This window comes from Aquila chrysaetos (genome assembly GCF_900496995.4).
Source record: "Aquila chrysaetos chrysaetos chromosome W unlocalized genomic scaffold, bAquChr1.4 W_unloc_3, whole genome shotgun sequence".
Taxonomy (NCBI): domain Eukaryota; kingdom Metazoa; phylum Chordata; class Aves; order Accipitriformes; family Accipitridae; genus Aquila; species Aquila chrysaetos.
In genome coordinates, this window is record NW_024470323.1 from 632,151 (window position 1) to 658,743 (window position 26,593).

At 43.6% G+C, this 26,593-nt stretch overlaps 1 long non-coding RNA gene across 1 annotated transcript; it reads left to right on the plus strand.

Moving 5' to 3' along the window:
* The first annotated feature begins 4,535 nt into the window (after nucleotides 1-4,535).
* Nucleotides 4,536-25,095, plus strand: LOC121233003. Its single transcript, XR_005931798.1, has 3 exons — nucleotides 4,536-4,653; nucleotides 15,840-15,844; nucleotides 25,085-25,095. It is a non-coding gene; the product is annotated as an uncharacterized LOC121233003 (long non-coding RNA).
* The last annotated feature ends 1,498 nt before the right edge of the window (nucleotides 25,096-26,593 follow it).

The following is a 26,593-nucleotide window of genomic DNA, read 5'->3' on the forward strand; positions in this document are numbered from 1 at the left end:
ATCACATATTTAAGAATTATCATTAAAATCTACATTCATCACACAAAATCTTCACAGTTTTCACAAAATTCACTCACATCAACAAAAAAGAATTCTCCACACACCATAATCAAAATAATATCATCACCACACCAACAAAAAGTGGACAATTTACGCACAATCCACCCCTCATCCCTTCACCACAATTACAACAAAAAACATTTCCCTACTTGTCATGCAGCTCTTCACTCTCTAGCTGTGTTCAGTCCATGTTTTGCCCGTTACCTCTCTCAGTTACTATCCTTAGCTCGAATTCCTCACATTCCCGGGCTTCATCACTAAAAAAGACTGTGGAGGGTTGACCCTGGCTGAACGCCAGGTGTCCACCAAAGCCGTTCTATCATTCCCCCCTCCTCAGCTGGACAGGGGAGAGAAAATATAACAAAGGGTTCGTGGGTCAAGGTAAGGACAGGAGAGATCACTCACCAATTACTGTCACGGACAAAACAGACTCAACTTGGGGAGAATTAACTCAATTTATTACTAATCAACCAGAGTAGGGAAATGAGAAATAAAACCAAATCTCAGAACACCTTTCCTCCAACCCTCTCCTCTTCCCGGGCACAACTTCACTCCCGGATTCTCTACCTACCCCCCCCAGCAGCCCAGTGGTGCAGGGGAATGGGGAATGGGGTTTATGGTTGGTTTGTTGTTGTACAACTGTAGTCGCTTTAAGCTCCCGCAACTGATTCTCCAGCTGCTCAACTTTTGCTTCCAGTTTCAAGCAACAAGGACTCCGTCCCACGGTAGACCTTGTTATCGGATTTCTCTCTAATCCTTCATGCGGAGAGCCTTCCATTCACTCCCTCCGCAACCGAGTGGCACAACTGACAGATAGCTACCGGCTCCGCTATCTGCATCCTACCCACTTGTGTCTGTGTGCCTCCTTCTTTACGGGAATCCCATCCTCGTCACCAATTATGTTTTAGGGTGGTTTCGAGCATTTCTGAGAAGGCAAACGCACACACAGACTATAAGGGAAAAAGCAAGCATTTATTAACTACAGACATGCATTATGCTAAGGGTATCTTGTAAAGCAAATTAACATACCGACCCGAGGACCGTGAGGAAGATGGACCATCCGTACATTCTTGTGCCGTCTTGCGCTGCGAGCTCAACCCAGCAATCGGTAGGTGCCAGCTTTATGTGGGCGTCCCCACAGAGGCAACGGTGGCCTTGCCATACACCAGCCTGATGCTCTTTGGAAAAATCCCAGTATTTATACATTTGCGGAGGAAAGGGTTTCGGCACATGTGGCCAGCAGGTGCCAAAACACACCTCGGTTGCAGCATAGGGAGCCTATGATGCATGCGCTCGCTGGCCAGGCACACTGCACGTGCCATAGCCATACTGTCTATTGGTTCATGGGCTTTGTACACGCGGCATATTGTCATAATCCAGCAGTCACACGCCAACCATGCTCACAGCTGTACCGTGCAACAGCCCGCTGCCCGTCCTCCCCCAGTATTGCTCAGCTCTCTTATCTCCGTGGTCAGCATTCCAAGCAACGGGCAAAAAAAACATCCGTTTTCTGTGCTGACTGCGTTTTTTCTCGGCTATCTACTTCTCCCCCAGTGTTCATCCATGGACCAAAATTCAATCTCTTAACCCCTCTGTATACATAAGGTTTATACACTGTCCTCATTGGCATAGTCCCCAGTTGTCTTCCAGTAGCATGCTGATTAACATGAATAATGCTTGGCACACATTTGTTATTGCAACCTCCCTCCAGAGGGAGAAGCATTTTAGTGGAGTATCTAGAATTAAAACCTAGAATTAGGTTTAAAAGATAAATGTACGCCTCACTGTTCATTGATCTGAGTGAAGGCAAGATGAGTGAAGTGTACCAGTACTTCTGACAGTCTGAGTTTTGGGAGAGATTCATTTGCCAGTCTCAGACCAGCTTCTGAGATACATCATACCCATCAGCTAGTTGCTCACCCATCGTATTATGGACTTGTCTATCTGTGTGCTGGACAGTTTATCCAGAAGGATACTGCGAGAGACAGTATCTAAAGCTTTGCTAAAATCCCCAAATCCCATATCTACTGGTTTCCCTTGGTCAACTAGATGGGTGACCTTGTCATGAAAGGAAATTTAGTTAGTTAAGCAGGACTTTCCTCTTGCGAACCTGTGCTGGTTATGACCAATGACTACATTGTCTCTCAAGTGTTTTTCAATAACTCCCAGAATAACTTTCTCCATAATTTTACCAGGCACTGAAGTGAGACTGACAGGCCTGCAATTACCAGGGGCTTCCTTCTTACCCTTCTTGAAAATCGGGACAATATTTGCCAGCTTCCAGTTGACTGGGACCTCTCCAGACTCCCAAGACTGTTGAAAAATAATGGAGAGAGGTCCTGCGATGACATCAGCCAGCTCTTTCAGTACCCTGGGATGAATCCCATCAGGCCCCATAGATTTATGTGCACCCATCTGGAGCAGCAAGTCTCAAACAAGTTCAGGGTCAGCTGGGAGTTTATCATATCCCCAGTCATGGTCTTCCAACACAGGGCTCTGGGGGGTCCCAGGGTCCATCATCGGTGTTGAAGACAGAGGCGAAGGTGGCACTAAACATCTCTGCTTTGTCTATGTCCCTATTTGTGAGGTGACTGACCTCATCAAGTAATGTACCAATGTTATCTCTGATTCTCCTTTTGCTGTTAACATATTTTAAAAAGCCCTTTTTGTTGTCCTTCACAGTGCTGGCCAGCTTGAACTGTAATCGAGCTTTGGCCACATGAATTTTCTCCCTACAGCGGCGAACAGCATCTCTGTAGTCCTCCCATGTCGCCTGTCCTTGCTTCCAATGTCTGTACACTTTCCTTTTCCACCTAAGTTTTAGAAGAAGATCCCTGCTCAGTCAAGCTGGCCTTCTGCTCTGCTTGCTTGACTTCTGACACTTTGGAATTGCGTGCTCCTGTGCTCTTAAGAGATGGTTCTTAAAAAGTGACCAGCATTCATGGACTCCTATCGCCAATGATTTGAAACCCAAATACTTCATGGTAACTGTGACTAAGACAGTCACCAATCACCACTTCGCCCACAAGTCCCTCTCTTTACAAACAACAAATCTAGGAGGGCACCTTTCCTAGTCAACTCCCTTAGTACCTCCATTAAGAAGTTATCTTATCTTCAGTGTGCTTCAGGAATTTCCTGGACCTGTTTGTGTCCACTGTATGATATTCCCAGTTGATCACAGCGATGAAAGAGGCACTCGGGATGACAACGAGATGGTTCCAAAGCAACGGCAAAAAGACCTCTTTATTGTCTCTTACAGCATATTTATGTTACTAAAACAGGAGCGCATATCTGGCTCAGCTGGGATGTTTGCCAGTCCTCAGAACACTTAAAGATAAACATACACTCCACACGCATACTCGTGACTGTCTTCAGCCACATCTTCCCAGGCACACACCAGGCAGTCCTCCGACCTGACCTTGTAAAACTAGTTCTTCAAAGGCTTGGCAAACATGCAGCACAACAAGTTCTAACGTTCACTCTTGATTCAAATGCCGGGTGTTCCAAGCTGCTCCCACAGTTGATGTCTGGGAAGTTAAAATCACCTATAAGGACAAGGGCAGTTGATCTAGAGATATCCCTTAATTCCTTGTAGAATAATTCTTCGGTATCGTTGTCCTGCCTGGGTGGTCGACAGTAGACTCCCACAACAACATCCGCTTTATTTGCTTTCTCCTTCATCCTTACCCAGAGGCTCTCAACCCTGTCGTCACCAACTGTAAGCACCATACAATCCAACCCCTCCCTTACATACAGTGCCACCCCCCCGCCTCGCCTGCCCTGCCTATCCCTCCTGAAGAGCCTATAACTGTCCATCATGGCACCCCAGTCACAGGACTCATCCCACCAGGTTTCCCTTATGCCAATGATGTCGTAGCTCTGGGACTGGGCCAAAGCTTCTAGTTCCTCTTGTTTATTCCTCATGCTGCACACATTAGTATAGAGACATTTCAAATGTGCTCCAGTGTACTCAGCACATCGTGGAGCAGACTGAAGGACCTCGTTAGCACACTGTTCCTCAAACATTGGCGTACCGCCTCCAGGCTTATCTCTAGTGAGCCTGGTTTTATCCCTTTCCCCCATTCAAATCTAGTTTAAAGCTCTTTCAATGAGCCCTGCTAACTCCTGCACAAAGATCCTTTTCCCCCTTTGAGACAGCTGTACCTCATCTGTCACCAGCAGGCCTGGTGTCATGTAGACCAACCCATGATTAAAAAACCCAAAATTCTGCTGGTGACACCAGTCACGGAGCCAGGTATCGATCTGCTGAGTCTTCCTGTTTCTTCCTTCATCATTACCTGCAACTGGAAGGATAGAGGAGAACACTACTTGTGCTCCTGATCCCTTAACCAGTCATCCCAAGGCCCTGAAGTCTCTCGATTGCCCTTGGACTTCTTATTGCAACTTCATCACTGCTTACATGAAAAATCAATAATGGATAATAATTTGAGGGCCATACCAGGGTAGGAAGTTTTCTCGTAACATCTTTAACCTGGGCCCCAGGGAGGCAGCAGACTTCCCTAAGAAGTGGGTCCAGTCTGCATATTGGGTCTTCTGTTCCCCTCAGAAGAGAGTCTCCTATGACAATGACCTGTTGTCGTGGTTTAACCCCAGCCAGCAACTAAGCACCATGCAGCTGCTCACTCACTTCCCCCCCACCCAGTGGGATGGGGGAGAAAATCGGGGGAAAAAAAGGAAAACTCGTGGGTTGAGATAAGAACAGTTCAATAGAACAGAAAAGAATAAACTAATAGTGACAATGATAACACTAATAAAATGACAACAGTAATAATAAAAGGATTGGAATGTACAAATGATGCGCAGTGCAATTGCTCACCACCCACCAATCGACACCCAGTTAGTCCCCGAGCGGCAATTCCCCCCGCCCCCACTCCACCCAGTTTATATACTAGATGTGACATCACATGGTATGGAATACCCCGTTGGCCACTTTGGGTCAGCTGCCCTGGCTGTGTCCCCTCCCCACTTCTTGTGCCCCTCCAGCTTTCTCGCTGGCTGGGCATGAGAAGCTGAAAAATCCTTGACTTTAGACTAAACACTACTTAGCAACAACTGAAAACATCAGTGTTATCAACATTCTTCTCATACTGAACTCAAAACATAGCACTGTACCAGCTACTAGGAAAACAATTAACTCTATCCCAGCTGAAACCAGGACACCCATCTTTTTTTCTTAATGGAAGTAGCTTTGACGCAGGGCGTAGGCTGACTTAACCTTGGCGACACCTCTGACCTAGATGAACCATCGGCCTCATCGTTTTTCGGTTCCACATGCAGAGTCTGTTGCAAATCTTTGGTCATCTTTGCCACTCTTTGAAATACCTTTTTTTTTAGTTCTGCTATGTCCTCTCAGCAACATGAATTCTGATCTGGAAACAGTGGTCAGGATACACTCACACCATTAATTTCTGTACTAGCATAATGGTATTTCCTTTTTTGCTTTTTTTTTCTTTCCTGGTAAATCTTACTATACTATGCTTAACTGCCTCTGCAAAGTGAGCTGACATTTTCACAGAAATATGTTATGAATCTCCTTCCTGAGAGCTAACTAGTGCTGAATCCATCACTGTGCCTGTTTTTTTCCCCACATGCATCATTTCATGTTTGGCAGCACTGGATTTCATTAGGTATTGCATCCTCCAGCCTACCAACAGCATGAGATCCTTCTGCAAGGCAGGTAAACCTTCATAGCTGTTTCTTGGTTTTACTGCCCTGAGTAATTTATTATCACAAGCAAAATTTGTCATCCCCTTCTCACTCACTTTTTCTACATCATTTATGAATATGTCAAATAGTACAGGTCCTAGGACAGATCCCCAGAGGACTGAAAAAACTGACTTTTATTCCTACCCTTTATTTCTACCTGTAAGCAGTTATTAATCCATGAAGTACCTTTAATCTCATTCTGCCATAGATTAGTGGTTTTTTGGGCACTTCTGTGAGAAACCTTGTCAAAAGTCTTCTGGAGATGGGCATGTGCTCATATAACCAAGAACAACTTCAGAGTTCCAACATGTTCCTGAGGTGCTATTTTCTTCTTGTAAAGTCATACCCATCTTCCACTATGGCATGTAAATCCATGTCTCTACCAGACCTAATTTTTTTACCACAGCTTCTACCAATTTTTCCAGTAAGACTTATTAAGACTCACTAGTCTGTTGTTGCTTGGTTCCTGTGCTGTGCTGCTAACATGCTTCCCAAATGCCAGATGCACATATTCCCTGAAAGTGGTGTTAATTATCCATCTCTCAAGCACATGCAAACATAAGCTTCATCTTCATTATGCTAAAACGAGTTTGACATGAACATGAGAAACATAATGAAGATGAAAAAGACCTGCCTTTATAGCATCATCTTGTGAAACAGAAATAACATGAAGGCCATTTTGCAGTGGTGCCATGGAGCCCGGACTGAGCTCCCCTGCGCTCTCTGTTCTGTCACGCTCTTTCATATTGTTCCCTAATCCCCAGTGGTTGCCCCAGGCAAGAACAAACCCACCCTTGGGGGACATAACAATCCAAGAAAAGAGGGCCAACTACAACTGGCTTCTACAGCCCTGAGACTAGGCTACTGTGTGAGCCGGCACAGGCAGGACACAGGAACAACCACAAAACTACGGATGAAATGCAAACAGTAAATTTATTTTTGTTACCTCACTGACTGGGGGATCCCCAAAGCAGCACCCGGGCAGAGGCACACAAGTGGGGATGCAGGCACCGCGGAGCTCAGTCCTTGCTAGAGGATCACCGAACCTGCTGTTTTTGCCTGTATATCAGGGATTCACGCAGGTGTAGTTTACCACTGTGCTTTGATCTTTCCAACAGCAGGGCAGGAATCTCAAGCATGTTCGATAGGGTGCCTCTGAGTCTATCACAGGTCTATGTTATCTAAACACTGATGTTCTACTTGTCCAACACACAAGGCTAAACAACAATTAGTATGATATATGTTTTTCTACACCTCAGCTGCAGGTCACTTGAGCATGTTTACAATCCTCCTTGCCAATCTTCCATTATTTTCCCACAGGTATATTTAAGATGGGTATTCCTGTCTGAATACATATCTGATCAAAGTAATCTCTGGTCCCTTTAAGGCCCCACATCCCTCATCTCTTAGAAATAACTTGCCATTAAATCAATGACCACCAGGAACAATCCCAGCTCAGGAAAGGAGCCTTTCCCCTGATTTCAGTGAGCTCATAAAACAGACATCAGGTTAAACACAAGTAAATGAGAGCAAGGTAAAATGAGGGAGACCTATTTCCATTCTTGACCTTGTACAATCCTCCTTTCAGTCTTGTATATCCCAGGTCTCCTCTCCCAGTTCTCCTGCCCCTAAATCTCTCTTCAAACACAATTCTCTTAGAACTGGCTCAAACTTCACTTTTGCAAAATTTCTCTAGTTCCCCAGGGTAACATATGTGTTGGGATGCTCATCTGTCTTCATGAAACAACTAATAATTGGGGATAGTGTCCTTAACTTTGTGTATATTGTTAAGTCAAGTGAGTGCAGGGAAGTAATTTATGTCTTCCTTATTTGAACAATATGTCCTGCAAAGACCTCCCCACCCCCTTAAAAATATAGTGCATGAAACAGGAGAGTTCACCTCATTTTTAATTATCACTGCACTACCGAGTTTCACTAATAAACAGTGATGCGTTAAGATTAAGCAAGAGCACAGCCTGAAAGATCAGCTTTGTATCATGCTTTGAAGGTTAACAACATCTGGCTTTGATAGACTGCCAGAGAAATTCTAGGACGGTTAACAGAGGCTGCCCTGCCCCCAGTTGTGAAAAATATTCATTTACAGACTGCTAGCAGCAGCAGAAGAGAATAAAGCATATTACATCTGCCTTCTTGCCACCAGTCACAAAAAAAATTGGCCGAGTGATGTATTCAAGTAGTTAATGGAGCACTGCTTGTAATGAGAAGAGACATAAGGGGTTTTTTAATGCTAGAAGTTAGCCACACTACTGCTAGCGAAGGGGAATTCAGAACATGCCTTCATACATCAAATCTCTGCTATGTTGCTTATGAGCAGCAATTTGAGATTAGGATTGGATTTGCAGAGGTATGTGAATTGTAAACAGTTTGCAGAAATGGCAACCAAGATTCCAGCATGCTTACTGTAGGCCTAAAGAGGTTTGTGAGGCATTATTGTTCTTTAAACCTAATTACCAGGTACAGTTAAATCCTAGGCCAGATTTTTATCTTATACCATGCAAGGAAGGCTGAATTTGATCTTCTGAAGGCATGTCAGTTGCTGGAAATATCACATACATGGTCAGCATCAGATATGCCCACTTATGCTATTTCAACACTGCTAAAGGAATCCCTTTAATATTTTATGTTCAACCCTGAGATGAATTCAAATAACTGTGGTGAGGTCCTTGCTGAGAGTCCTGTGCAGAGGGCACTTCTAGCTAATAAAGCTTCATCAAGAATGGAAAATATGAGCTCTCTTATAATACTTTGGAAGAAACAGAAATGGTTTTATGCACTGCTAAGATATGAAAACTTGTAAACTCCCGAAGTTTATGATGTGAAGAAGCAACAAGGCCTGTCTGTACAATATGATCACTTTAATCACAGCAAGTGCAGGAGTTCAGACTTGCAGTTCATTGAAAGACTGCTAAGGAAAGCAGGCCTGTTGCTAGTGGGTTTAAGTTGCAAGTAAGAGGTTCCACGTATCAGAAAAGGCTGAAAACCCCCATGTTAACTTATTACCAGACAAAGCAGCCCAGGAGCAAAAATTCAGATCGAGGTCAACATTTCCAGTGTTCAGTATCCCAAGTTTTGGCTCAATACAAACTTGCAGCAATTTCTAAAGATATGAGCTGCCTAAGAAATTCAAAGCAGCATTCAGAATTTGGGCTGCAGTGAGTATAGCTTTGACCAGAGGCTCTCTCAGTGCAGTGCTTCCCCTCTGTAAAAAACTATACAAGTGTGCTGTGGCAAGAATAGTCAGTCAATAAATGAGGATTTGTAAGTTTTAAATAGCATCAGCTGAAATAGTAGGCTAGCATCATGTAAATGTTTTTGCACTTTAAATTCTGATGTCAGGCATTTGGCCGCTAATACAGCCAACATTTTTTCAAGCCATTTATATAATGCAGGATAAGTATTGGACTTAACAAAGAAATGGAAAATTAGTTTGACAAACAAAAATTGTTACGCTAAAGAAGCAAAATGAGACGTGTATGCAGCTTTGCACCCACGCAGGTTTATAACACTGAGTGACCAAAACCATCGCAAGGTTCGCAGCACTCAGCAAGCAGAAGCGGTTCAAGGTTGGGCTTTCCGTTTGCATGCCGCATTTGCAGGGACCTGCACTTCGTGTGCTGCGAGCCCCGGGCGCCGGGGCAGGGGCGGGGTTCGGGCGGTGCGGTGGCCGCCAGAGGGTGCCGCTGGCCCGCGGTCCCCTCATGGGTTTACTCGGCCCTTCCCTGGCCCTGTCTCATCTCAGTGCTCCCGCTTTTTTTTTTCTCAACCCTCCTTTCCCAAGTATTTTTCCTTAACAGGGAGGATCTATTTGTGCGGGTTTCAAATGCTAGAGATGTTCCCTCGAAAGACAGAAGGCTACATAAGGTGGGAGAAGCCATATAAAAAAAGCAATATGAGAAAAGTAGAAAGGTAGACTCTGAAATAAAACAGTCAAAAAGAGCAACAAGTCCAAGGGCACATCCAGAATAGGGGTGGAGGGGTGAACAAGCACAACAACAGTTTAGCCTACAATGCTGTTTTCTCGAGTCTCATTAGAAATAGAGACAAAAACTAGGAGAAAATTTGAGCAGGAGTATTATTACAGAATTCTTCCCGATGTTAACTTTTAGGATGCCTGTTTTCAGCTACTTGTAAAAATATTACCCTTTGTTCTTAGTTTTCTTATATTTGTTAGGAGAGATTTTTTCCTAAGAATCTGGTGAATTGCTGCTGACTATTAGATGGGAGCACTTTCCAGATATTTTACATGAGAGTGAATAATTTCAAGATGGTTTGGGGTTTGACTTCCTATGGCTGAGATTCTCATGTTACTGACATGGGCTTTATTTTCATTATAACTTGTTTGAAATGAATGGAATGGTTCCAAATTAAAATGAGTTTGTTCAGAAAGAAAATCAGGTCTTTAGACTAGAAAATTAGAGTTAAAAGTTATTAGCAGGATTTTGTGTATTCTGTTCTGCTTATGGAGTGGTCTATCTGGGTCATAGAATTATGCCCTCCATGGTCCAATGTTTTTGAAATGTTATATTAATGTATAACCCTTGCAATTCTCAGAAAAAGATACTGATGATCAGAGTTGAATAATGCAATGATGTCTTCTGAAGTTCTTAAGGGTTTTTCCCCACAAGTGAACTTAAAAATTAGTTATCAAAGGTGTTAATTGCCCTATTCACTTCAACAGGCTGAGTCTGAAATCTGCTGTCAACACTTGACTTAATAAACTAATTTCAGTGCTGGCCTTTTTAGGAGAAATAGTCAGCAACTACACTTACCTCACACTGCCTGAAGTGTCAGAAGCACTACCTGCCAAAACATCTCCAGCTTCATGTCTCTGGCTTTAATGCTCTAGTTACTTGCTTCTAATACAAAGATACCTGGGCTTACTACTACAATCAGACCCGTCTGGTGAAACATTGTGGAGAACCTACCTTAGACATAGTATTTCCACCAGGGATAGAGCTGAGCTAAGTATGAAGGATTATGCTTAATTTGAAAGCCTGCATGTAATCTCACAGTAGTTTATCATACAATTATTAATTAATTCTATGATTCTATGAATTACGTGCTTCCTAAACCTGTTTCTAATTTAAGCGCTCTGGACTTCTTACCTTTTTGCATAGATTGAAGTTGTAATAAAGACTGAAAGGACTGTAAAAGCACAGTCCTAAATATATCAGGAATGTCAATAATGAATGCAGTATGTAATTCCTTCAGTTAATACTGGCTTTCACAAATATTTGTGGTACCCATGCAGCTGAAGTCTCTTTGAACAGAGAACAGAAGAAACACAGGATACAGCCTTTGCACACATTGTCTTTCTCAGCCACACTACCCACTACAGTCAGTCTCAATTTTTTCAAATACCAATAAACAGGTGTGAGAAATGCTGCTTCTTACCCAGAGATCGATGTCTGCATAACAGCAATGCTATTTTGGCAATCCAGTCTGCAGCATAAATATCATGGTGTTTGAGCCTTTGGGACCTGTGGAGTTTACAACTATGCTGTCAAGATCTCTTTGTTGGGATAGTCCTTTGTCCTAGTTTTCACTGGGATAGAGTTAATTATCTTCCTAGTAGCTGGTACAGTGTGTTTTGGATTTAGTGTGAGAATAATGTTGATAACACACTGATGTTTTAGTTGTTGCTAAGTAGAGCTTATCCTAAGTCAAGGATTTTTCAGTTTGCCATGCTCTGCAAGCGAGCAGGTGTACAAGAAGCTGGGAGGGAGCATAGCCAGGACAGCTGACCCGAACTAGCCAAAGGGATATTCCATACCATAGAACATCATGCTCAGTATATAAACTGGGGGGAGTTGGCTGGGAGGGGTGGATCACTGCTTGGGCATCGGCCAGTGGGTGGTGAGCAATTGCATTGTGCATCACTTGTATTTTCTTGGGGTTTATTTCTCTCTTTTTTTGTTATATTCCTTTTCATTGCTATTATTATTATTATTAATTATTATTGTTGTTGGTATTATATTTTATTTTACTTTAGTTATTAAATCATTCTTATCTCAACCCATGAGTTTTACTTTTTTTTTCAATTCTCTCCCCATCCCACTGGGAGGGGGAGGAGTGAGTGAGCGGCTGCATGGTGCTTAGTTGCTGGCTGGGGTTAAACCATGACATGCTTGAAGTCCTGCCAAGATGTAGGGGACTCTGGTGCCTTTATGTGCTCTCAAACACAGCTCTAGCTCCAGAGTCAACACTCTCATCAGGCTGAGTGATGGTGTGAATCTTAACCCTCAAGCTGAGATTCCAGCAGGGAGTATGACAGTGCATGCTTGCATGATGATGCCAGAGAAGCAGGTGACATTGGCAGAGAGCTGCAAAGAATGTAAATGTGTGGCTTCTTGTTACATATCCTCAGAACTTCACAGGATGGAATTAGAGAGAGGGGAACAGTTATAAAATGAGTTTACAAAATCCGGATGTCCTGATCAATTTGAGACAGTTGTAAGGTACCTAACACTGCATGCACAGGCAAGAACAGCATTCAGCACTGGGTCAGGATCTGTTTGCATCATATTTTGACTAATCCAAGGATTAATCATGTTGCAAGTCAATGAGCTGTTATGCTCTTCCAGGCACTCCAGAGACTGCCTGGAGAGAAAAGAAGGGGTTGGTATGTCAAAATGGTGACACAAAAAGGCACAGAGCAAGTATGTTTTCCTTGTAATAAAAAACTATACAGGACCAAAGTATTTCAACACAGCTTGGAAAGAAAATCAAGAGTTAAAAGGGAAAAGTTTTTCTCGGCCACATCCCAAAAAATCAGGAGAGTTACATCAGTTCTGAATTTGGCCCTCTGCATATACAATAAATGGAAAGGAAGAGCAACAGTTTGGAGTCTGAAGCACTTCTCTTTTGGTAGTTCTCAGGAATCCCCAAAGCCTTCAAAATTGACACAAATCTTGCAATACATGGCATTACTGACAGGTTTCTCTGCATTACCTGCATTTCTGCTGCTGTTAAGCCATGAATACTGAGATAGCAGCATGCCTGCTTTATGCCTGGGCCAGAATTTAAATGGAGGTCTGTCCTGGTTTCAGCTGGGATAGAGTTAATTGTCTTCCTAGTAGCTGGTACAGTGCTATGTTTTGAGTTCAGTATGAGAAGAATGTTGATAACACTGATGTTTTCAGTTGTTGCTAAGTAGTGTTTAGACTAAAGTCAAGGATTTTTTAGCTTCTCATGCCCAGCCAGCAAGAAGGCTGGAGGGGCACAAGAAGTTGGCACAGGACACAGCCAGGACAGCTGACCCAAAGTGGCCAACGGGGTATTCCATACCATGTGACGTCACATCTAGTATATAAACTGGGGGGGGGGGGGGCGGGGGATTGCCGCTCGGGGACTAACTGGGTGTCAATCGGCGGGTGGTGAGCAATTGCACTGTGCATCATTTGTACATTCCAATCCTATTATTAATTACTGTTGTCAGTGTTATCATTGTCATTATTAGTTTCTTCTTTTCTGTTCTATTAAACCGTTCTTTTCTCAACCCACGAGTTTTACTTCTTTTCCCGATTTTCTCCCCATCCCACTGGGTGCGGGGGGAGTGAGTGAGCGGCTGCGTGGTGCTTAGTTGCTGGCTGGGGTTAAACCACGACAAGGTCCAAACAGAGCATTTAAATGCCAGTGTTCATTCTGCTGACAGCTGGGCTTTATTTTGTAGTTATCCTCAAGCTCTACTACCTACCACAAATAAATGAGCTAAAATCTTTTAGCTTAATCATGGAAGCTCTGCTGAATGTCAAGTGGTTCTGCCACTTGCATGTCACTGTTTTGGTTTTTAGAGTATTTATCCAAGGGTAGCATTTAACCCTGTGATGATCTTTGCAGATGCCTGTATCAGCACCAGCAACCGTCCATGCAGTCCGAGAATGGCAAGGGAGGCTGCTAGACCACTCAGTGCTTCTGAAAAGTTTTTCTCTTGTGGTTCACCACTAATACAAGGCACAGTATCCAGATGAGGCAAAAGTCAACAGCAAAAACCATATCGGAGAGATATCATTAATGGACATATTGTTCCTTTCTCTGTGCTGACCTTCAGAAACAAATGCATTTAGATAAGTGTTCATTTGAAACAGTTTTTGCAGTAAACAAGGCTGTTAAGTGTCACCAATCTCTTTTAAGGCTATGAAATAAATTCATGTTCAGGGTCAGTTCTGCAATTTACTTGATATCGTTAAACTCTGATAGAGAAAGACTGTGATAATGAAACATTTTTTGACAGGATTGTCCAGACTCTTCTTTAACGTTCAATACTGGAAGGTGTTCAGCATCCTTCTATTCCCTGAAAGTAGCAAAAATTCACATACATTACAGGTTCAGAGCCAACATTCTGTGTTCCTTGATAAGATTTGTTTTGAGCTCAATTCTGCAAGGTATTGTCTATTTACTGGAAACCTGTAATTAAAATACAGAGTTGATAGTATTCAGTAGCCTGCCAGAGATTCTTGGTCCCTTGTAAAATTGAGCTCCTATGAAAAACACTTTAAGTGCTGATCTCTTTATAAAAATGGAATAAAGCAAAGTTGAATTCAGCTGTCAAAGTGGTTCCTCCATAAAGCATAATGGAAAATAATTCAGTTAAACCTGTGAACTGAAATCTGTATTGTACTGCTCAAGGATAATGAAAGTTATACCAGGGTTGTGTACAGACACCTCTTAAACTCCATTTAAAACTTTAAAAGGACCAGTTTGTGTCTTATCTCACAGTTCCTAATGAAACAGTCACATACTGTCAGACCCAAGATGGAGAGAAACATAGTTAGAGGTTCCCTGCAAAGGAAAAGCAGGTTGGTACTACATCCTGTACTTGTAACATTTCAGTTGATGTTCATAGTAAACACATGTAGGCTGATTGCTAAACATTGACTTTTCCCAGTGACCATCACTTGATGGGTTACATTTATAGGATTCAAATTGAAAGAGTGTCCCCAGCACTCTGAGAGACAGAAGGATGGGTTTATAAATTGGCAGCTTTAGCTAAACCCAGATCTTCTGTGAAGTTGAGTGAACAGAAGATTTGGCCTCACAAAAATCCCTGGCCATGTGGTCCTGGAGTTACAGTGGTGATGCCCACACTGAGGAGCTGCCACGCTACCAGGCAGCACTGTCTTTTCCTACTGTCACTTGCTCTTGGGCTACCTCTACGCCTGCCCAGCACAGCTCTGGAGCTTGGGTACATCCCAGCTGCCAGCTTTGCTTTTACATCTGCAGTCAGTAGAAGATTGCACTGTGCTGAAATATATGGAATGGAGCTCCTTCCTGTTGGAAAGATGTATTTAATTTATTCCCTTCCATCTTTAAAGAATTTTATATGGAAAATATTTTCAGGTTTGGTTTTCTTAAAGATGTTTGCAGAGCAATCTGTGCTGGCCCTGAAATTCCTTTTATTTCCTCTTCAGGGTATATGTATTTATTAGTGTGTAAAAAGCATTTCCTTAGGTTTTTTGATCACTACCTGCTTGTTTTTCTGCTGTGTTGTGCTAAGTGAAGCATACTGAATACAAATATTTTTAGAGAGGGAAGGCAAAACCAGCAGCCCATTTCCTAGCACAGTATCATTCACATTTGAGCATCTTACGGACTCAGGTAGCTGTCACCAGCAATATCTGCTCTAATCCCATGCCTATGTGGATCATAATCTTGGGCAGACAACTGCTACTGACACTGTTCACTGTATGGTGTGGTGACTCCATCCCAATGGCAGTGTGTAAATGATACTGCCACCTACAACCACCTGTTCTGCCCACGTGGCAGCCTGCTACCGAGGTGGTCTGTAGAGAGACGGCAGCCACCTCCAAACACAGGACAATGTGCCCTCTGGAAATGGGGCATGTCTGTCTGTTGTTATGCAGTCAGACATGCCAGTCTGGGGCTCAGTTCAGACATCCAGTCTATAATGCAACCCAGACCACTAAAAAACATGTACCACAAGCTCAGATATGCAGATGAACAAATTCTCTGCAGCAATGCCTGCAATGCTGGAGGAGCCATTGCTAATCTCCATTCAGGGTCCTACTTAGGTCTTGTAACTCCTGGTTTTCTTCTCGAGCTGTTCCAGGGCTTCAGAGGCTGCTTTATAAAACATTGTTTAGAATTGCCATGCTCATGCCTGCCAGGGCAGAGTAAAGCTGTGGTGGGGAGACACCACTGAGCAAGGTGAAGCTGTACCACAGGCACTGCAGCTCCCTGCCTTAAGATCTTTCAGATATGCTTCTGCCAAGAGAACTGGAAAAGCTATTTCCTTAGATATATGCGAGTACTGCGACAGTCTCACCACATCATTCCAGATGTTCCCAAATGTAGGGCAAACTTGTTCCCAACATTAGGGAATGACCCAGAAATGTGTTATTACTCGGCTTTGTGCCTGCTACCATTGGATGCACTTCTGAACCTAAGTGGAAAATTCACATTATTAAGGATATATTCCCATAAAAGAAGTTTGCACGTTTCTCTTTAGTTAGGACTTCTATTTCAGAAAAGCGAATACTGCAAGATAGTGATTAATTTTTTTGTCCAGCTTCATTCATCCTATATCATACTTTGCGCCACTATATTGGAATGGAAAGGAGTATGAAACTTTATTAGCTTCCAAAATGAGCAGGTTTTACCTTCAGATACTTCAGGCTGATGATTACTGAAACGGCACTGTACTCACTGGAGGGAAGCAAAGTATTTTGGAATATCTTTTATTCAGCAACTGTTCCTAAAGTTTCAAATGCTATCCCTAGGCAAAATCTCTTTTCATCCAGTTGTGGCTGAACCTCTGTAAGATGGTATTAACCAGGGAGGATCACATTACGGGAATTACAGTGGCTGACATTACTTCCTCTATGCAGGTGTGCAAGGTGCTCCTTTGAACCTGTCTAAACCAGCTTGGTCTGAACCTCAGCTCTCTGGGACACTGCCTTCCTTTAAGAACTGGAGCAATCCTGAAATTTAACCTTTCCTAAGAGTGGGTTAGGACTAGGAGATTTTCCGGACTAGGAATTTGATTCTGAAAACAGCCAAGCAGCTATAGAGTCTGGGATCTTTGGGCCATACCAGCTATTACTGGACACCACAGAGGAATGGTCAGCTGATGGATGGGTAAGAGTTTGCTTTAGGGTACTGTGACAGGGAACAGTTACTTTTTTCTTACCAAGAAAAAAAATCACCCCTAGTGCAACCCTGCAGTTGCCATCACAAGGAAATTCCTTTGCTTTCAAAGCCAGATGATGTTTGGCACTTTCAGAGTGGAGTTGTTCTCCACACCATCTGCTCACTGAGCACTTTTCCATGGACACCTAATACAGAGCAGGAATGCGACATAAATCACACACCACCTCAATACACAGTATCTTCCCTGCCTAGACCAGCCCTCTGCTGCAGTCAACCTCAGCAGTTAGCTTATGTTAGAAAAAGTGATCAGGCCAGGAAAACAAACTGGGCCAACTACAAAGCTGGTGAGAGCAGCCTGGTCCCTGGTTAAAGACAGGTCTAGACAGGGATGTATGCTTAGAATGCAAGTTTAATCCTTATTAAATAAAAAAATATATATACAACTATGGACTGCATTATTTGAGAAAAAAACAGGTACCATATCCACAGTATAACCCCCCCCCAAAACTCCATTCATTTCAGTGAGAAGATGAGGCTCTGACTCATTTTGTGCATTGTGGTGGGTTGACCCTGGCTGGGTGCCAGGTGCCCACCAAAGCCGCTCTATCACTCCCCCTTCTTAGCTGGACAGGGGGAAGAAAATATAACAAAAGGCTCATGGGTCAAGATAAGGACAGTTTAATAAAGTGAAAGCAAAGGTCGCGCGCGAAAGCAAAGAAAAACAAATGATATTATTCTCTACTTCCCATCAGCAGGCGATGTCTGGCCACTTCCTGGGAAGCAGGGCTTCAGTACGCGTGGTGGTTGCTCCAGAAGACAAAAATGCCTCCCCTTCCGTCTCCCTTTACTTAGCTTTTATATCTGAGCTGACGTCATATGGTATGGAATATCTGTTTGGTTAGTTTAGGTCAGCTGTCCTGGTTATGTCCCCTCCCAAGATCTTGCCCTGCCCCAGCCTGCCATTGAGGGAGGGGGCAAAAATGTTGGGGAGACAGCCTTGATGCTGTGCCAGCGCTGCTCAGCAGTAGCCAAAACACTGGTGTGTTATCAACACCTTTCTAGCTACTGATGCAGAGCACAGTTCTATGAGGGCTGCTATGGGGAGTATTAACTCCATCTCAGCCAGACCCAATACAATCTCCACCCCTTATTCCATACCATTTGCGTCATGCTCAGGTCCCACATAATTTAATACACATATATCTTCTAACCACGCCATTGTATTTAATTCTCATTACTGAAATCCCTTCTTACCAACACTTACAACTGAAACTACATACTTAAACCACCTTTATACCCAACATATAGATTTATACATTCTTATTAATTACTATCCCCTGTCCTTTAACAGATAGATATTCCATGGGCTTCTTCCACTCCTCCAGATGTTCACACACAGGTTATGACTTGGGCCCCATCCATCCAGATGAGTGGTCAGGACAGGAGAAGCAGTATGTTCGATCGTTGGGCACGAACACCGGCTTGGTTTCGGTCACCGATGCACTTGTCTGGTTCCTTGCGAAGTTCACTCCTCTGCAGTTCAGGTCATTCCTGCTACATTACTTCCTACAACATACAACTCACATCACAGATAATTTTTCCCTCAAGGTTAAATGTCCTTGAGGCACACATTGGGTCTCCCCATCCTTCCGCATTACCCACCAAGTACACGCAGGTCCTTGAGCAAAGACGATCCCACGAATGGGTTTGCCTTTTCCCATGGGAGGAGAAATCCACACTGCCTTCCCCAGCCACTTCCCCATGTGCACTACGGGGACCTTATCTCCTCCCACAGTATGTAGGGGATTTGTTTGGGCAGGACCAGGACGGTTAGCAGATCCTCTGGTGTTAACCAGCCAAGTGTCTTCTGCTAAATTTGTATCCCAATGCTTCCATGTCCCATTGCCTAGCGCTCTCAACATAGTCTTCAACAGTCCATTATATCTCTCAGTTTTTCCAGATGCTTGCGGGTGATAGGGTATGTGGTACACCCACTCAATGCCGTGTTTCTTTGCCCAGGAGCTTATGAGGTTATTTCGGAAATGAGTCCCACTGTCTGATTCAATTCTTTCTGGGGTACCGTGTCACCATAAAATTTGCCTTTCGAGGCCTAAGATGGTGTTTCAGGCAGTGGCATGGTTTACAGGATATGTTTCTAGCCAACCAGTAGTTGCTTCCACCATCGTGAGTATGTAGCGCTTGCCTTGGCGTGTTCGTGGCAGTGGTCCAATGTAGTCAATTTGCCAGGCCTCGCCATATCGAAAGACTAGCCACCGCCCTCTGTTCCAGGGAGACTTTACTCTGGTGGCTCACTTGACTGCAGCACATGTTTCACATTCATGAGTGACCTGTGTGATGGCCTCCATGGTCAGATCCACCCCTCGATCACGAGCCCACCTATATGTTGCATCTCTCCCTAGATGTCCCGATGTCTCATGGGCCCATCGAGCTACAAATAGCTCACCCTTACGCTCCCAGTCCAGGTCCACCTGAGCTACTTCTATCTTGGCAGCCTTGTCTACCTGTTCATTATTTCGATGTTCTTCAGTGGCACAGCTTTTGGGCATGTGAGCATCTACATGACGTACCTTTAAAGTCATGTGTTCTACACGGGCAGCAATGTCCTGCCACAATGCAGCTGCCCAGATGGGTTTACCCCTGCATTGCCAATTGGTCTTCTTCCACTGCTGTAGCCACCCCCATAGGGCATTAGCCACCATCCAGGAGTCGGTATAGAGGTAGAGTACTGGCCACTTTTCTCGTTCAGCAATGTCTAGGGCTAGTTGGATGGCTTCCACTTCTGCAAACTGACTTGACTCGCCTTCTCCTTCAGTGGCCTCAACGACTTGTCATGTGGGACTCCACACAGCAGCTTTCCACTTCCGATGGTTCCCTACCACATGACAGGATCCATCAGTAAACAAAGCATAATGCCTTTCGTCTTCTGATAACTCATTATATGGTGGTGCCTCTTGGGCACGAGGCACCTCCTCAGGCGTTGCTCCAAAATCTCTGCCTTCTGGCCAGTCCATGATCTCTTCCAGAATTCCTAGGCGGTTAGATTTTCCCAGTCGAGCCCGTTGCGTAATCAATGCTATCCACTTACTCCATGTAGCGCTGGTTGCATGATGTGGAGAGGGGATGTTTCCTTTGAACATCCAGTGTAGCACGGGCAAAAGTGGTGCCAAGAGGAGATATGCTTCTGTACCAACAACTTCGGAAGCGGCTCAAACCCCCTCATATGCTGCTAGTATCTCTTTTTCAGTCGGGGTGTAGTGGGCTTCTGATCCTCGGTACCCCCGGCTCCAAAAACCTAATGGTCGACCTCGGGTTTCTCCTGGTGTTTTCTGCCAGAGGCTCCAGGTGAGACCATGCTCCCCAGCTGCAGTGTAGAGTACATTTTGTACATCTGGTCCTGTCCGGACAGGCCCAAGAGCTACTGCACGAGCCATTTCCTGTCTGATATGCTCAAAGGCTTGTTGTTGTTCAGGGCCCCATTCAAAATAGTTCTTTTTCCGCGTTACTCGATAGAGAGGGCTCAGAAGCTGACTATAACCTGGAATATGCATTCTCCAGAACCCCACAAGATAGCTCCCGCAGCACAAAAGAACCATCAGTGCCAAGGCAAAGCACACAGCCATTATTTGCATTACCATGTTCCCAAACTCAGCAAGGTAGAGATAAGCAAGCAGCCAACAAGCTCCGTGACCTGCACAGGAGCTTGCCACTTTATAACTAGCTATGGCACGTTTAATGCAAAACTGCCGTTGTCGTGCCCCACGTTGGGCGCCAAAAAGAACTGTGGTGGGTTGACCCTGGCTGGGCGCCAGGTGCCCACCAAAGCCGCTCTATCACTCCCCCTTCTTAGCTGGACAGGGGGAAGAAAATATAACAAAAGGCTCATGGGTCAAGATAAGGACAGTTTAATAAAGTGAAAGCAAAGGTCGTGTGCGAAAGTAAAGAAAAACAAATGATATTATTCTCTACTTCCCATCAGCAGGCGATGTCTGGCCACTTCCTGGGAAGCAGGGCTTCAGTACGCGTGGTGGTTGCTCCAGAAGACAAAAATGCCTCCCCTTCCGTCTCCCTTTACTTAGCTTTTATATCTGAGCTGACGTCATATGGTATGGAATATCTGTTTGGTTAGTTTAGGTCAGCTGTCCTGGTTATGTCCCCTCCCAAGATCTTGCCCTGCCCCAGCCTGCCATTGAGGGAGGGGGCAAAAATGTTGGGGAGACAGCCTTGATGCTGTGCCAGCGCTGCTCAGCAGTAGCCAAAACTGGTGTGTTATCAACACCTTTCTAGCTACTAATGCAGAGCACAGTTCTATGAGGGCTGCTATGGGGACTATTAACTCCATCTCAGCCAGACCCAATACATGCATCCAAAAATAAATATAAATCAAGTCTTTTGATTATCTAGTTCTGAATTATTACTATGTGTTGTCTACTGTGTGTAGTCTTACTGTGGTACAACATTTAACTCTCATTTCTTAGAAGATGAAAAAAAAAAAACCCTCCTAATCCATTTTTCCTCCTAATTCAATTCAGAAATTTGCATTCAGTTCCCAAAAGTGTTCTAGCTTTGAGCTTTAGGAAACGAAAAAAGTGTTCAAACTTTGGAAATTCCTTGCATCATTAGTTTTAGCAGATGCACAATACAGTAATCATCATGAGTGCTGAAACACTCATGAAGCTGGCATTTTATAAAAAAAATGGAAAGATACAGATGGACTAATCCCTGCAAAGTGCACATGCATCACCACAGATGACTTTTTATTCTTAGGCTGTGGTGCCCAACGGAACAAATGTGTGGGCATTAATTATTTCCCCTGCAGTGTGCTCCATTATGTCATCAACCTAGCACCATGTTTATCCTGGTTGAATAAAATGCTCTGGGCAAGTAACATCAAAGAATCTACAAGGTTGGTAGTTGGGGCTTTTTTTCCATTCTAAAATGCACCCAAAGGATCATTACTATCTACACACATGCTTGTGTGGGATAGCCCCTGAGTGGTAAAGTTGATGCACAGGCACTGAATCATAGAATATCTCAAGTTGGAAGGGACCCATGCCTCCTGACTCTTTGTAAGATATATAGCAGGTATCATTTGTACTTAAGGATATCAGGTCTGTGAAAAGTGGAAACATGAGTTAAACAGAGGTGCTGACTTTTTGTCTGACATTGTGGATGACACAAGCAGCCAGATCACTAAGTGAATAAACAGCTTTTTATTTTCCATGCAGCTATGTGAGCGCTGGTTATTTCTGACACACCTGCAAAGCCTCTGTGGAGCTTAAAATAAGTGTCTTGCAGAGAAAGTTTGACTTAAACACACTTCTGCATGTCGGCTCTGATTTTGGAAGAGATGGGCCAATAGTGCTATTACAGAGACATGCCAAAGAACTGTAAGCTTGTATATGTACTAGTTAACATTAAATCCCTTGTTCATCAGGGAAAGTGCATGTGCACATTCCTCATAAAAAAACAGGGCTGCATCTTAAAGCAGACAAAACCCATGTATGGCTTCCTTTGCTCTATACTTCTAAGAATATTTGGATTAAAGGAAAGAATCTCTGTTTTACCCCATTACCTATTCCACAAATAAAATCATTACCACTTGCATGAAGACAAGTTATAAAGCAGCAGTTTCATTGCTCATTAAGAGCCTCTGGAAAATATTGGTACCATAACCTATGGATAAGATGCTGCTTTTGCCCAGACCCATCAGCCTGCATGGTGCACTACTCTTTCCAGCACAATTCCTGGTCAAGCAAGGGCAGTGGGTTGACCCCAGCTGGGGAACAGTTGTTTCTTCTCCTTCACTAGAGGTTAGTTTGAAGGAGTAAACAGAGCCAAAAACAGCTGAGCTACTCACATTGGATTGCTTGTTCCTTAGTATGCCAGAGAACGTACCAGAGGGACCTTCTTTCTAAGGAAAGATTATCACCAATATATCCAAAAAGATTTGGTATCAGACAAACTCCCCCCCCCCCAGTCATAAGGGAAAAAATTCCCTTTGGATTTCCTTATTACTGTCGTGGTTTAACCCCAGCCAGCAACTAAGCACCACGCAGCTGCTCACTCACTCCCCCCACACCCAGTGGGATGGGGGAGAAAATTGGGAAATAAAAAGTAAAACTCGTGGGTTGAGAAAAGAACGGTTTAATAGAACAGAAAAGAAGAAACTAATAATGATAATACTAATAAAATGACAACAGTAATAATAAAATGATTGGAATGTACAAATGATGCACAGTGCAATTGCTCACCACCCACCGATCGATACCCAGTTAGTCCCCAAGCAGCAATCCCCCCCCCCCCCCCCCCCAGTTTATACACTAGATGTGACGTCACATGGTATGGAATAACCCGTTGGCCACTTTGGGTCAGCTGTCCTGGCTGTGTCCTGTGCCAACTTCTTGTGCCCCTCCAGCCTTCTTGCTGGCTGGGCATGAGAAGCTGAAAAATCCTTGACTTTAGTCTAAACACTACTTAGCAACAACTGAAAACATCAGTGTGTTATCAACATTCTTCTCATACTGAACTCAAAACATAGCACTGTACCAGCTACTAGGAAGACAATTAACTCTATCCCAGCTGAAACCAGGACAATTACAAAGGGAACAATTATTTTTGCTTGTAGTAAAAGGCAGAAGCAACTTCACACATGTATTATTCAGTTCTGCTTCCTTTACCATCCAGGCAGAAGCAGGCTGTTTAATGAGGTGACAGTTAACTAAAGTTTGTTTACCCGATAAAGTCTGTGGGAAGCAGCTTGAGCAGGCAGGAGGATTTAGGCTCATATAGGCTCAGGTGCAAGTGCTGCTGATGCTAACTCCCCTCTCATCAGATAAAGGTGTCAGCCAGGAATTTCAAATGCTCAGTTTCTTCATTTTCAAATTCATACCCTGGAGAATAGGCTATGGATATTGTCAGGACCTGGAGCGGGGCAGGGGGGGGCAAGCCTAGAAGTGGTGTTAGCTGCAAAATCACAGCCCTTCCACTGGGCAGCCTACAACTTGGTCCCCTGCTCACCCTTAAAACTGTAACCAGTGTGTGTGTAATAAGTCAGGTCCCCGAGAGTTTCATCTAGTGTCAGTGAAGCCAGTGGGAGCTCTGCTGTCATTACAGACCAAGTGTCCTGCATAAGAGTACTTAGTGTGGCTTTATTTTTAAAAGAAAATTGACAAACTGTCTCTTATCTTCCCCTTTTAAATATAGCCTGGCAATGACCCATCTCCATGGGAGGCAGGCAGTGCTGCCTGCAAGACCAAACTGGTTGTGACTGAAGCTGAACAAGGAAAGGGAGGTTTGAGCCAACTGCAATATTCATTTCCCAACACTTCTACCTCTCTTTCAAAGTGTCTGTTATTAAGAACTTGGTATTTTCATAACAGCTGGATTATGGGCAGTGGGTGTTTCTACGGTGACATATTGAGAGCTCAAAGATTAATGTGTCATTTTACTATTTACATTCTGATATCTCTATGCTGATAAATGCTTGGCAATCTTACCATCCCATTAGTAATATTAAATACTGTAAACCTGGGGTTTTGAGAGATATAAACCATTTTAAAATTGAATGTGACCAATAAAATGCTCTCTGGGCAGTTTTCCAATGCAAGCACTCTCCAAGCTCACTATAAAAATATGGCATAGAAAAGAGCTACTAGATATTTCTTTCATAATCAAGAGTAAGAGATATGAGCTTTCAGGTTAGTCCTTTATGAACATGCACAGAGATGAACATGCAGATATTTCTGGTTTCAAATAATATTACAACATGAATCAGTAACATTTAGAGGAGCTTCTTTTAGATTTTTCCATCAATGTTGGACTGAATCTTTGGCAGATGGAAGCTTCTCTGTTATATCACTCTGTTCTGACAAACTCTGCTCCTCTCATCCATAAAAGATGGCATTATTTTCTTCAAAGAGAACTCAGAGTAAAGTCCAATGAGCAGTAAAAAGAGCTGAATAGGACCTGGGTGGAAGTATTCCTCTGACACAGAAGCCCTTCTTTTACCAGTACAAGGCTGAGATGAGTTAGTCACCAGCCTGATGAAGTCAATCCCTGTTCCAGTACACTTTCTCTAAGGTCATCCAATGAGTCAATGAGCAAACTGGGCTGAGAACACAGGAGTCCTGTCCTGCAAGAGCACTAGTTCTACTATATTTACCCAGGCTCTTGCGATTCTTAAAGTTTTTTTTTTTGTGGTGAACATCAACAGGTAGCCCAAAACAGGCATTATTTGAGAGTTCATACAAAATAAGGTATGTAGCAGGTCAGCATCAGCAGACAGGGAGCAGAGATGTGGGATCGCTGCAAAGGGCTTTGGGAAGGGCACAGAAATTCATCCAAGACTCACGACAAACTTTAACATTTAAACATTTGCTGAAGGGAGAAAGAAAAAAAAAAAGATTAAATCCCCAAATGAATGGGACTAGAACGTGACCCCAGGAAAGGTCATTAAAGCACAGAGGCACTTTTCCACTCTGTTTGGTTTAGGCACTAGAATGCAATCAGGACGCTTGTCAGCCCTGAGCTTCTACAAGCACCTTAGTAGCATTACATATATATATATATGTATATATCCTGCTGCTTTATGTCTCAGCCATAACAGGAACTTTTCTCTGCCCTGAATAAACAAAGACTGATCTTTTCCCACATCATTTCTATTTCAGTAGAAATACAGAGGTCTGGTTATTGGTCTTGACTTCAGTAAGCTACTTTCCTCTATATATGGGCTGAGGCACACAAAATGCTGAGCTGCTTCTGGACACAATCTGAGCCCTGGACTCAAGATGACACAAGCAGAAGCAGATTTGCTCAGACCCGCTTTGTAAGGGGACTTCCAAGGAAACTTCAAAGAGAATAGCAAGTGTTTTGAAGCAGCCCAGAGAGAACCCTGTAAAGCACTGACCACAGCCAGCACCCATGAGGTCTGATGGTGAGAGTGAAGATGATGGGCATGGAAGTGAGATGGAGATGGCTTAGCAACTCAGCTGCACTTAGCAAGTTTAAGTAGCCAATACTTATTTTCTCCCCCCACTTACCTTCCTTAATAGTCATGCAGGGTCTTGAAGGTACAATAGAGTTTGTTGCACTAAGCCCTCAACAAATACAGTTTAAGAAATATCACTGATGGGAATCAGAAAACAAAATGCAACAAGAAATCTTCCACACAGACTCTAAGGCCATGTAAAGAAAATGTACAAGTTTGTATATTGTCACAGAATATTAAAAGAAGAAAAAGGATCACAGCAATGTGAGCATTAGTCAAGGTAAACAGCTTCAATCCAAAAGTATCCTCAGAAGAGATGCCGGTCTGGAAAATCATTACTATAAAACAGGAGGCCATGTGGACACTAACATGTGGGCCCTTGACTCACCTGTGTCCCCAGACAAATGCCTAAATTTGGAACTTCCAGACATTTAGATCTAGTTAAATATCAAGAAGTTTTGCTGATTCCTCAAACCCACAAGATTCTAGGTGACCAGACATCCTCATGTCCAAATGTCACTCTTTAGGAAGCTCTTTTTGCAGAGGCTTGTGGGAAAGGGTGTGGGGTGAGAAGCAGAGCTGCTTATTCTTCTCCTCCACATATCCTTTCTCTAGGACACTCTATCACCATCTGAAGGCAACCACTGGGTTTCACCTATTCAGGCAGCA